Genomic DNA, 12,038 nt, shown 5'->3' on the forward strand with positions numbered 1-12,038 from the left:
ACTTCTTTGAGCAGTTTTGTAGGAATGGGGTCTAAAAGACACGTTGATGGTTTGGAGGAAGTAATTATTGAAGTTAACTCAGACTCTTTTTCTCCAATTGATCTTTCTAACTTAACATCAATGGTACTAAAAGTAGCTGTAGATAATGTTACATCTGTGGCATGATTATTGGTAATTTTTTCTCTAATGATTAAAATTTTATTTGTGAAGAAGTTCATGAAGTCATTACTAGTTAACGTTAAAGGGATTGTTGGCTCAGTAGAGCTCTGACTTTTTGTCAGCCTGGCTACAGTGCTGAAGAGAAACCTGGGGTTGTTCTTATTTTCTTCAATCAGTGATGAGTAGTAAGATGTTCTGGCTTTGCGGAGGGCCGTTATCTGCTTTAGGCTACGTGTTTGAGAATTATACCACGGAGTCAGGTACTTCTGATTTGAGACCTTAGTTTTCACAGGAGCTACAGTATCCAGAGTCGTACGTAGTGAGGAGGTAAAATTATTAACAAGATGATCGACCTCTGTTGGAGTAGCGTTCAGGTAGCTGCTCTGCTCTATGTTGGTACAGGGCATTGAAGATGATAACAGTGGGTGGATTATATTCTTAAACTTAGTTACAGCACTTTCAGAAAGACATCTACTTTGATAAAGTCTTCTCTCCGCTGCTGTGTAATCAATTATTGTAAATGTAAATGTTATCAGGAAATGATCAGACAGCAGAGGGTTTTCAGGAAACACTGTGAAATGTTCAGTTTCTATGTCATATGTTAAAACAAGGTCTAGAGTGTGATTAAAGTGGTGGGTGGGTTCTTTTACATTTTGAGGGAAGCCAATTGAGTCTAATAACAGATTAAATGCTGTGTTGAGTCATTTTTAGCATCTACATGGATGTTAAAATCACCCACAATAATTATTTTATCTGAGCTGAGCACTAAATCAGATAAAAAGTCTGAGAAATCAGACAGAAACTCTGTGTAAGGCCCAGGTGGACGATAGATGGTAACAAGTAAGACTGGTTTCTGAGTTTTACAGCTGGGGTGGACGAGGCTAAGCATCAGGCTTTCAAATGAATTAAAAGTCTGTCTTGGTCTTTCGTTGATTAATAGACTGGTGTGAAAAATTGCTGCCACACCGCCCCCTCGGCCTGTGCTTCGAGGTTTCTGGTAGTTAGAATGACTCGGGGGTGTTGATTCATTTAAACTAACATAATCATCCTGCTGCAACCAGGTTTCTGTAAGGCAGAGTAAATCGATTTGTTGATCAATTATTAAGTCATGTACTAACAGAGACTTGGAAGAAAGAGACCTAATATTTAATAATCCACATTTCACTGTTTTACTCTGTGGTTCAGATGTGGATACTGTATTGTTCTTTCTTTGTGATTTTTTTTATGTTTAAGTTGTTTATTGCTGGTTTTTGGTTTGTTTTTTGTCTGTTTGGGAGCTGACACAGTCTCTATGGAGATGGGTTTTTGGGGGGGTAGCAGGAGGAGAGAAGCTGCAGAGAGGCGTGTAAGACTGCAACTCTGCTTCCTGGTCCCAACTCTGGATAGTCATATTTTGGGGGGGGGTTAATAAATTTGTCCATATTTCTAGAAATGAGAGCTCCTCCATCCAAAGTGGGATGGATGCCGTCTCTTCTAACAAGACCAGGTTTCCTCCAGAAGGTTTGCCAATTATCTATGAAGCCCACATCGTTTCTGGGACACCACTCAGACAGCCAGCAATTTAAGGAGAACATGCGGCTAAACATGTCACTCCTGGTCTGATTGGGGAGGGGACCAGAGAAAACTACAGAGTCTGACATTGTTTTGGCAAAGTTACACACCGATTCAATATTGATTTTAGTGACCTCCGATTGGCATAACCGCGTTGTCATTACTCCCGACGTGAATTATGATTTTACTGAATTTACAACATCAACATCAAGCCAAATGCAACATGGAATACTGCAACCAAATCGGCTTCAAAGTAAGGTTTTAAAATTCGTTGGTTTCAGTGGTAAGGCACAACCTTTATGGTCTCTGTTTCTGGTTTGCATTGCGCAAATTTTTGTAACCAAGATCACCTACTTGACAGCAAGCAGCCTCCTGCAACCAGTCACCAAATACTTATTTTTCTCTAGTGACTTGTGGTTGCTGCTTAATAAATATGTAAAAAAGCGAACATATAGAAAAGAAGATGGGTTGAGAAACTGATGTTTCACGCTGGTTTGTGAATGTTTCCTTTTGGACCTTTTGAATTGAGTGTTTTGGTTGTTGTAAACCTGACAAGTCAAAGGTTTGATTGGACTGAGAAACTGAGTGACAGTCATTTACAAGGTAACCATGCCAATAATCATATCTGCTTTCTTGTCTGTTTCACTCTCAATGGAACTATAATTTACAAAAGGAGCTCATGCTGTATTTAACAAGATGTAAGACTAGCATTTGAGACAAACTTACCAGCAAAGTATTCGTAGAGTTAATTGATGGAGTGAGTATTAGGCTCATTTTCTTATACATTTCTATAGAATCTGACTTCTCTTTAACTTTAGGTTTTAAGACACTTACACACTGACACAACTTTTCACAACCAGAAGCAGTGCTCGTTCTCTTAAAATCAAATCATGTTTGAAGTGACTGGTAAGAAGTCTGTTAAATAGCCCCTCTACAACCTCAAAGCCTCCTTGGGGGAGCATGCCATTCAAACACTGGGAGAATGTGGGAAGAAAATTTGCTGGTGTGAGTGGCTCATTAAAATCCCTGCTTTAGTCTGTGGAGACACTGCGGAGTATGAATCGTAAAGCTCAGACACCTGTCAGTGCCCTCTTGCCTCATAAACTTGAGATGGTTTATCATGATTTTAGGATAACCACTAGATGACTAGAAAATAGTACTTTAGCTATTTTGACCTTAAAGTCGTCAGCAAGGTGTTATTGAGGTATTAAAGTCTTTTACTTTTACTACCCAACTTCAGATGAGTTGCCACCTGCTGGCCATTAGAAAGAATGCAGGTTTAAGACAAATTTGCTCTGCCTTCACCTTTGACATCCAGAAAAAGACATCTATTGTATACAGTCGGTTTACAGTTTGTTGTGATGTCAAACAGTGGCTGACATCCCGGTTCTCAAGCTTTTTCTCTCAAGCTTCACCCTCAAAGCTAAAAAAGGTTTTCACCCAATGTAATGCTATTTGCTATTATTATCAATCTCAGGCCATTAATGATTAAGAATTTGTGGTGAATTTTAGTGAAATAAAGGTTAGCATAATGGTAAATAGCCTGTATTTGTATAGCGCTTTACTTAGTCCCTAAGGACCCCAAAGCACTTTACACTACATTCAATCATCCACCCATTCACACACTGTCATTTCACTCTGACTTAAAGTAGAGAGAACTTGCAAACCAACCTTGTCCTACCTAGAACCAACCCGCTAGCATGGCAGAACCCCAAGAGCATACCACTCTCCATGTTGAAAAATAACACATAGTGGTATACAATTAATTTCATGTAATACCAAAATGTCTTGCCAAAGTGAAAAAATGGTAAATGGCCTGTATTTGTATAGCGCTTTACTTAGTCCCTAAGGACCCCAAAGCGCTTTACACTACATTCAGTCATTCACCCATTCACACACTCACACACTGGTGATGGCAAGCTACGTTGTAGCCACAGCTGCCCTGGGGCGCACTGACAGAGGCGTCTACACATATCCAATAAGTTGTACTACTAACAGGTTACATTTTACCTCCAAACACTGAACTTTGCAGTTTTTTAGCAAGAGGGCAAAATTTGTGTTTTTAACAGGTCACCCTTCGCCCGCAAGCTGTCAGATTGGTTCAGTTTGTAATAATCACTTGGTTGTTGTGTTTTGCTGAGTCTGTTCCTGGGTTCACATCTTTAAATAGGAGAGGACATTCCTGCAGTGTTTTAATGTGACTGTAATAGAGACTGCATGACTGACCCATTGTTTTCCCCTTTCCACCTACTTACTAGTTGGTCAACAGAGATTTCAGTATAATAATATTCAATTCAATTCAGTTTTATTTATACAGCGCTAAATCACAACAACAGTCACCTCAAGGCGCTTTATATTGTAAGGTAGACCCTACAATAATACATACAGAGAAAAACCCAACAATCGTACAACTTCCTATGAGCAAGCACCTTTGCAACAGTGGGAAATAAAACTCCCTTTTAAATGGAAGAAACCTCCAGCAGAACCAGGCTCAGGGAGGGGCGGCCATCTGCCACGACCGGTTGGGGTGAGAGAAGGAAGACAGGATAACAGACATGCTGTGGAAGAGAGACAGAGATTAATAACAAGTGTGATTCAATGGAGAGGTCTGTTAACACATGTTGAGTGAGAAAGGTGACTGGAAAGGAAAAACTCAATGCATCATGGGAATCCCCGGCAGCCTACACCTATTGCAGCATAACTAAGGGAGGATTCAGGGTCACCTGGTCCAGCCCTAACTATATGCTTTAGCAAAAAGGAAAGTTTTAAGCCTAATCTTAAAAGTACAGATAGTGTCTGTCTCCCGAATCCAAACTGAAAGCTGGTTCCATAGTAAAGATGACCTTCTTAAATGTTTGTTACTAAAAGGCTTGTTAATATTAATAAATGGATACATGCTTTATTTTATTAATAAAGTTGACTTAATAGTTTATATGAAAATCCTATATTATTTGTGGTTTAACATCTTTAACTAGCTTGATATCAGTGATACTAGCTCATACTAGTTTAACCAGCTATTTTTTTTTTATATTCACCTTATTACAATTTTACATTAATGTAAAATATATTTTTATGCCAAATTTTCAGTAATTATTGATATTGTGATTTCTTTTTACCTTGATGTTCATGTCATGAAAATTAAATTGGGACATTTGTGCGCTGGTAAAAATGTTCCTTTCTTTAAGCTTTGCTGTCATATAATGAGAAAATTCCCTTAAATCATAAACATGTGCAACTAACCACATAGGTGGAACTTGGAGAGGGGTGGCTTGTCTTGTTTCGGTATTGTAGTGTAGGCCTACGACATGTTCTAGGTTGACATCATGTCTCCTAGCAACACCATCCGAGTTTTCAGTCATCTGTTTTACAGGGAAGCTCCCCACCCAGAGGCTGAAGCTCTACACATGCTGTTCCTGCAAATGGGTTCAAAATCTGTTTTTTGTTTTGTTTTTTAAAAGCAGCTGTTGGATTAGCATATTTTATATTTTCTCACAAAAATGTGAGGGCAGAGTCAAACTTTGGTTTTGGTTGGTGACATAAAGAGGGTCTGCTGCACGCCTGACAGAGATGTTTGAGGTAGATTCGATTGGACAGATGAAGACCTGGGGAACAGTTTCTGCTGCAGGTTGCAGTAATGTTTGAGACAGCAGCGATTTGTGTCTGTTCTGTGTCAGATTTTTATGGAATATAGTTACACACATACACACACAGACTCACAGTATTCTCACCATTCTGTTGTCAGAATTGATAGCAGTAATTACTGCTCTGTGACCAGTGGACCCTGTTAAACCGATGCTAGCTGTTTGTGCGCCTTTTCTGTGAGCTTTGATGCGCACTGTGAACCCATTTCCATCTCGGTGACAGCTGTGTGTCATTGTTCCGTACCACTGAGAGCCATGCAGTACAATGACAATTAATTTTTAAGAGCTACTTTCTGGTCCACTGGGAATTGTGGGAATTGCTGTCCTCGACTTGGAGCCTTTTTATGCTTCGTGTCAAAGTCTTAGCAGATTGGTTTTGACCTGGTTCCCTGGTTTGACCTTTTCACATTTAGTGGAAGGAGATGGGTTTATTGGAAATCTTTCCCCATCGTGTCTGTAGACAGAATTTAATACCACAGATTAAATCTGGAACAATCAATTAATTTTTAAAATCCTCTGTAAAAGCGTTTGTTGCTGTTTTTGGCCAAAGTAAAATTCTGACATTGATCCATGAGTCAATATTCTTAAAAACATGCTGTATACATAACCTGTAAGAAACAGCTGTTGTAGCACAGGGCATGCTGTAAAGTAATTTATCATTCTTGATAAATGCAGTTTTTTAAGACTGTAAGCATTAATCCATTTTATACATTAAATATAAACAAAAAGCTGCTCTACATATGTATAGTATGCTATAGTATTTTTCTGTTAGTCTCTTTTTGAACATTATTTCTAACAACGTTCAATTGTAAAGATCTAAAAATCCAGTAAAATGCACTGACCAGAACTGCCAATATTTTACCATTTATATTTTTTTACAGTAAAATACTGTACAGCTGTCATATTTTACAGTGACTGTGTTGACTGTATTTCCATAATGCATATTTTTTAATCCATCTAACTATTTATCATTATCTTCCACTCATCCAGTTCAGGATAGGTCGAAGGTAAAGATGGTATACTTTGATGCCAATCTAACATATAGGGACAGGCAAACCGCCATACTCAAATTCACACGTACGACCAACATAGAATCACCAATTGCACGGGAAGAAGCTGGGGTATCTGTTGAGAACCCACACAGGCTCATAAAGGACATGCAAACTCCATACAGGAAGCCCCTAGCCTAGTTTGGATTCAAACTAGGATCTTCTTGCCGCATTATGCTCTGTTAAAAAGACTCTGCATCTGTCAACCAATATATCGGACTCTGAGCTTTAGAATCAGAATTAAGTAAAACTGGTGCTCAGTAAACTGATTCAGTGATGTGAGAGTTTGTCTCAGTAGCTCTATTGTTTGGTGCAGTGGCCTTTTATGTGTCAGTCTGGCTTCAGTGCATTTTCTTATTAAACAAATCATGTGGAGAAGAATGAAAAGGCTGAACTATACATGACATGAAGTGATGTCACCCCCGCTACTGCTGCCATATTGACTTCCAATATGAGTGAGACTACCTTTGAGTGCCTTGTAATGTAATTGTCAGTCACTGTTCATACAGCACTTATATCAGCATGAAATATGAAAGAAAAAAAAAATGCTTTTATGCAAAGCAGGCTATTGATAATAAGGCCATTGTTCTGCCAGTTGGAGGGGAGGGGCGAGGCAGCATCTACCTTTTATATTAAATAATACAAAATCCATCCATGCATTCATGTGTGCATCATTTTCACCATTTTCATGGGGCACACAGAGATGTGTGGAACCCCCTCTTCTTGGACTTCCAGGGAGACACTAAGGCATTCTGAGACATGTAATCTTGTAATGTAGCATCTTGTATGTGCAACCATCTTTTAGTCACTACTGACAGTTTAGAATAGAAGATGTTGGAAATGCTTCACACTAAGCTCTGTTTTTATCAAAACACAGTGGTACAGCCTCTGCATCGCTGTAGATGCTTGCTGGGTCTCTGAAGCTTTTTGCCAGAAGTCATGGCCTTCCTCTGTAGATGGAGTCTGCTCAGTTGTTGTGGAGATGAATTAGTTTACTATAAAGGTTAAGCACAGAATTTCACAATAAGAGTAGACTGTCCTTGGTGTAATTTGTCAAAAAAAGAAGTTTCTTGAAGTATTGTGGGCAGATGAGACAAAGATGAGTCAGCCTAAGCACTGTAAACCAAAAATGTGTAAATGCCCAGCAAATATCTTGATGCTGAATAACCATCATGTATTCAAGGCTTAGTTGAAAAATAGTTGTAAAAGGCAAATTGTGCCATCATTGGAAATACCTCACTTCCCCACTTAATCTTTCTTGAGCATCCCTTCTGAACATCCCCTGAATGTTTGTGTATGGCAATAGGGTTTGTTTTTTTTTTTGTTGGGTTTTTTTTTTGTATTTTATTGGTTAGACCAGCGGTCCCCAACCCCCAGGCCATGGACCGATACCGGTCCGTGAGTCATTTGGTACGGAGCTGCGAGAGTTGAGCATTAAGGGGCAGAGAGGAGGATGTCACTCAATGTTGTTGGCGCATTTCAGGAGGACGCTGCTAATAAAGTTACACAATTACACAGTGAATTATATTTACATGTGAATTACAGTGAATTATATTTCGCGTTTATTATTATATTTACAAAATACTACATTTTTTGTCTTGGTCGTATCATTTTATTTTGTTGTATTTATCCGCAACACCTTAAAGGCCGGTCCATGAAAATATTGTCTGACATTAAACCGGTCCATGGCGCAGGTTTAGAGGAAAAAATACAAGAAGTGAGCACTGAGGAAGCTGTGAGGGAAAAGTGAACTGATGTTGGGCACAGTGAAACAGACTTTGTGTATATATTTGCCTTAACTTTCTGTCATAATACTGCAAAAAACATACAGAGAGAAAGCAAACTTTTTTTTTTTAAAAAAGAGACTGACCACACCACTGCGGTATGTGGCAACGGACACATCGGTCATGTTGATTGATTGATCATACTTTATTCATCCCGAGGGAAATTGGGTTATGTTGACTATGTTACAGTTTTGCATCGATGTTTGTTCAAACTGTTATTGCTGAGTTGCCGAGTCCCCGCTTAATTTAAAACCATGGATGCTGTTCCTGCGTCCCAGTGTTTTCGAGCATTTACTGCATTTGAAGGACTGAATCCTAAAAGTCGTGAGCAAGAAACAGATAATCAGAAGTGAATAGGATTTCATAACAGATGATGACATTTGACCATTAGAATGAAATGATCTATAACAAGTGGAACATTAAAAACAGAGTTAAATGGTTTAATGCAACACAGCACTGTCCCACGCTCTGTGTTCCCTCCCAGAGTCAGTGATAGATCTTGTTTTGTCATGGTAACTGTCGGTGTTGTGGGTAGCTGGCCTTTAACGTCGCCTAAAGGTCACCAACATGAGCTGCATGACTCCTCAGGGTCTGGACACAAGCAGACACCAGACCAGCTCAGAGCCAAGAAGATCACATTTTCTCTGTTCAGCCTTTATCGCTGAATCTCTTTGGTCAAACATGTTTAAAGTTTGGCATCAGGTGCAGAGAAAGTACAAATGACAGCATATTGCTGTTTTTATTCTAAAAAAGTGAATTTTCAGAAGGTTACTCAGTTATCCACATCTGCTTTCTGTACACCAAAGCTTGAAGATCCTGTTGTTAATTTCTTTCTTACAGTTGTGATGATTGACTGAATTGTATTTCATTTATTTTATTTTTAATGAACATTCTGAAAAACATGTCTCTTATAGTTCTGTTTCTTTTCTTGATGCTCTGTTTTTCTATATGAACATTGGGATGATGAAGGGTAAAATGTGAATGAAGGTAAACTGGAAACCAAAAGGTTGTTAAGCAGAAGGGTTTTTGTGCCCTGTTCCACAGAGCTTTTCTAATTTTCTGCATCTGTTAGTTTAGTTCTTTTGCTAATGTTTGTGATGGCAGTAAAAGTAAAGTGGGTCAGTTGTGCTTGATTAACACTTCAAAAATAATCCTTGTTTATTTTTTTGTTTGTTTTCTTTGAGTCATAAAATAAGCCATACACAAAGAAATGAGGCTTTATCCATGGACATGCAGCACCCAAAAAAGTCATTGCGTTGTATTGCTGGGGATGGATGAATGACCATCTTGCTTAGGAGAAAAAACAAATCCTCTTATCCTTTTTTAGAAAACAGCCAAGCTCTGATGTCCAACTTCTAAGGTCAGTGGAGCGCCAGTTGAGACCAACATTTATAGCTTGATATTAATGGAATCAGTTTGTCATGTTAAAATGTAAGTGTTCACACTTACATGGAGGAAATGGAGGAAGCTACTGTGGTGCATTAGTTGCGTTCCTAATGTTAGATAGGAAAAAGAATGCACAGTGTAAGACCAGGTTGTATCCAATGTATGTTTTTTCCATCTGCTTCTGTCACATCTCTTATGGTTGCTGAGCGGTCCCTAAGCCTGTGTGACTGGGACTCAGAGAAATGAGGAAGTTCACATCTATTCATAAGCTGCTGTCTCTCATGCAAAGTGGAGTATGTTGTTTCATTCAGTCGTTGGGTGAGTTTTAAAGGTGAGAGAGAAAATAAAGAATGCATTTCCTCCATGCCAGTATAGTTTGTATGTATGTATTTTTATTTTACCTGCTTCCTGTTTTGCCACAGCTAACCACACACACACACACACACACACACACACACACACACACACACACACACACACACACACACACACACACACACACACACAACAGGGTTTCCCTGACCTGAGGCTGCTCTGCTCTTGTTCTTTTCCACAATAATGATACATGCAGTCTTTTATCTTACAATGAAAAGTGCCCCGGGATTGCAGTTGTTTCGATTCAGACTGCTTAAATAAAATAGACTTAATCTGATAAGGTGTGTGTGTGTGTGTGTGTGTGTGTGTGTGTGTGTGTGTGTCCGTCTGTCTCCTGAGCTATCTTATTTAGCCCCACCCTCTCATTACACAGAGAAACTGGGAGAGTCAGAATCAGAAAGTAGCAAGAAAAACAAGGGAAAGTTCAAAAACTACACCTCATTCTCAGCAGGAAACCAGTCAGTTGGTCAGGCTTACATTTATAGTTGGGAGATTTTTGTTAGAGATAGAAGTAGACTGGTTTATTAGTCACCATAAGTCAGCTCTGAGCAGTGCTTGTCTTGGAGTTATTGGCAGTCTCTGTAAGTTTGGAGGTTATTCATTCGGTTGGTCTCTCTGTCAGATGGTTTAGTTAGTTGGTCCATCAGTTACAGAAGCAGAAATCTGGTCTGCAAATTAACAATAGACACATTAAGACAGAACCAATAAACTACTCCCTATGTCCCTACAGCCAGTCAGCTGCTTAGTGAAGGGAGTGGCTTTCTGCTCTGCTGCCTGCAGCTGTATTGGAGTCATTCACCAGGTCATCCAGTGATCCAGCCTCCTAGCCAGCCAGTCAGCCAGCCAGTCAGTCAGTGGTTGTAAATGCAGGGCTGCTGTTCAGCTGCTCTGAACTCCTTGTATCTCCCCTCAGGATCTTACACCATTGAATCAGCTGAGGAGCTGCTGAGAGGTAAGAAGTTGCGACTTTCCCAGAAGTTTGGCTACATTTTGAAGCAGCTGTCTGACTTTTTGTGGGCATGTGATAGGCTGCAGGGTTTGTGTGCAGAAAGGAAAAATGTACTTTAAAAAAAGTCAGTTTTGAACAAGGAAATGTAGTCGCTGCATCTGTGGAATGCGATCACACCCTTTTCTACAAGTTGAATTGTGTTAGCATGTTGTTGCGCTCGGCTTCATCATCCAGGCTGCTCATTATCCGGGCTCTGAAATTTCTCACATTCTCGGTCTCATGACAGTGGTGATGCTCTGAAGGCAAGTATTAGGCTGGTTTATTAAAGGCTGACTTCAGTGTCTATATCAGAAAACATCACCACTTTGACTCCCACTTGTCTCTTATTTATAACTTTTTTTTTTGGAGAACTTTAAGTTAATTGTGAAAGAAAAAGATCAAAAAGCATAAAGAAAATAAAAGAGCTCATATGAGAGCAAACTGATCCTGCTTATTGATTTGTGGTAAGCTCCAGAAGTTAAGGGCCTTTTAGATTTTCTCAAATGATTTTTGAATGTAATTTCTTAGTGGAAGGTTTGACATCATTTGTCTGTCCAGTGTGTAACATTTCCTCAAAAGTCATTCTGACAGCTTCACAAATGTTTTAATCTTAATGCCATAAAGACTGACCCAATGTTTCTCGGTCATCTGTGGATTCAGTATGTATGTATAGTGAATTTGCTAGAGTTGCATATGTTCACCAGTGTTGACCAATTATAGTACACTTGTCTGGGTATGAGGTTTAGTACAGGCTGAATTCCAATCCTCTGCTAAGTTTTTAGTTTCCAAATCTTCAATTTATGCATTTAGTGTATAATATAAGATCTTTAATCAACAGGATAAAACGGTGTATAAGATTCTGATATGAAGCTCTTTGTTAAACAGTCCTTTGTCATTATTTTAGAATGTGTTTGAGAGGATCTGCTGGCTTAATTATGTTGATGTGCTTTTACAAACTTCTCAACTGTAGCCATATTTAAAAAAAAATTACAAATTATTTGTAATTACAATAATACCAATTATGATACCTGTGCAAACCTTACATTTTATATCCAGAAACTGCCTTTTTTCTCAGGAAATGTAGTAGCATTGCAGGATGTTGCAT

At 39.0% G+C, this 12,038-nt stretch overlaps 1 protein-coding gene across 2 annotated transcripts in view; it reads left to right on the forward strand.

Moving 5' to 3' along the window:
* rab27b (RAB27B, member RAS oncogene family) overlaps positions 1-12,038 on the forward strand; it is a 61,871-nt gene that overhangs the window by 21,555 nt on the left and 28,278 nt on the right. The window contains exon 1 of one of the 2 annotated variants that reach the window (XM_005470482.4): positions 10,758-10,897. The exons of the other annotated variant lie outside the window; for it this stretch is intronic. The gene's annotated coding sequence lies outside the window, so the exon portion shown is untranslated. Of the gene's footprint in view, positions 1-10,757; positions 10,898-12,038 lie in introns of those variants that run through there. 2 annotated transcript variants of the gene reach the window in all.

This window comes from Oreochromis niloticus, linkage group LG7 (assembly GCF_001858045.2).
Source record: "Oreochromis niloticus isolate F11D_XX linkage group LG7, O_niloticus_UMD_NMBU, whole genome shotgun sequence".
Lineage (NCBI taxonomy): Eukaryota > Metazoa > Chordata > Actinopteri > Cichliformes > Cichlidae > Oreochromis > Oreochromis niloticus.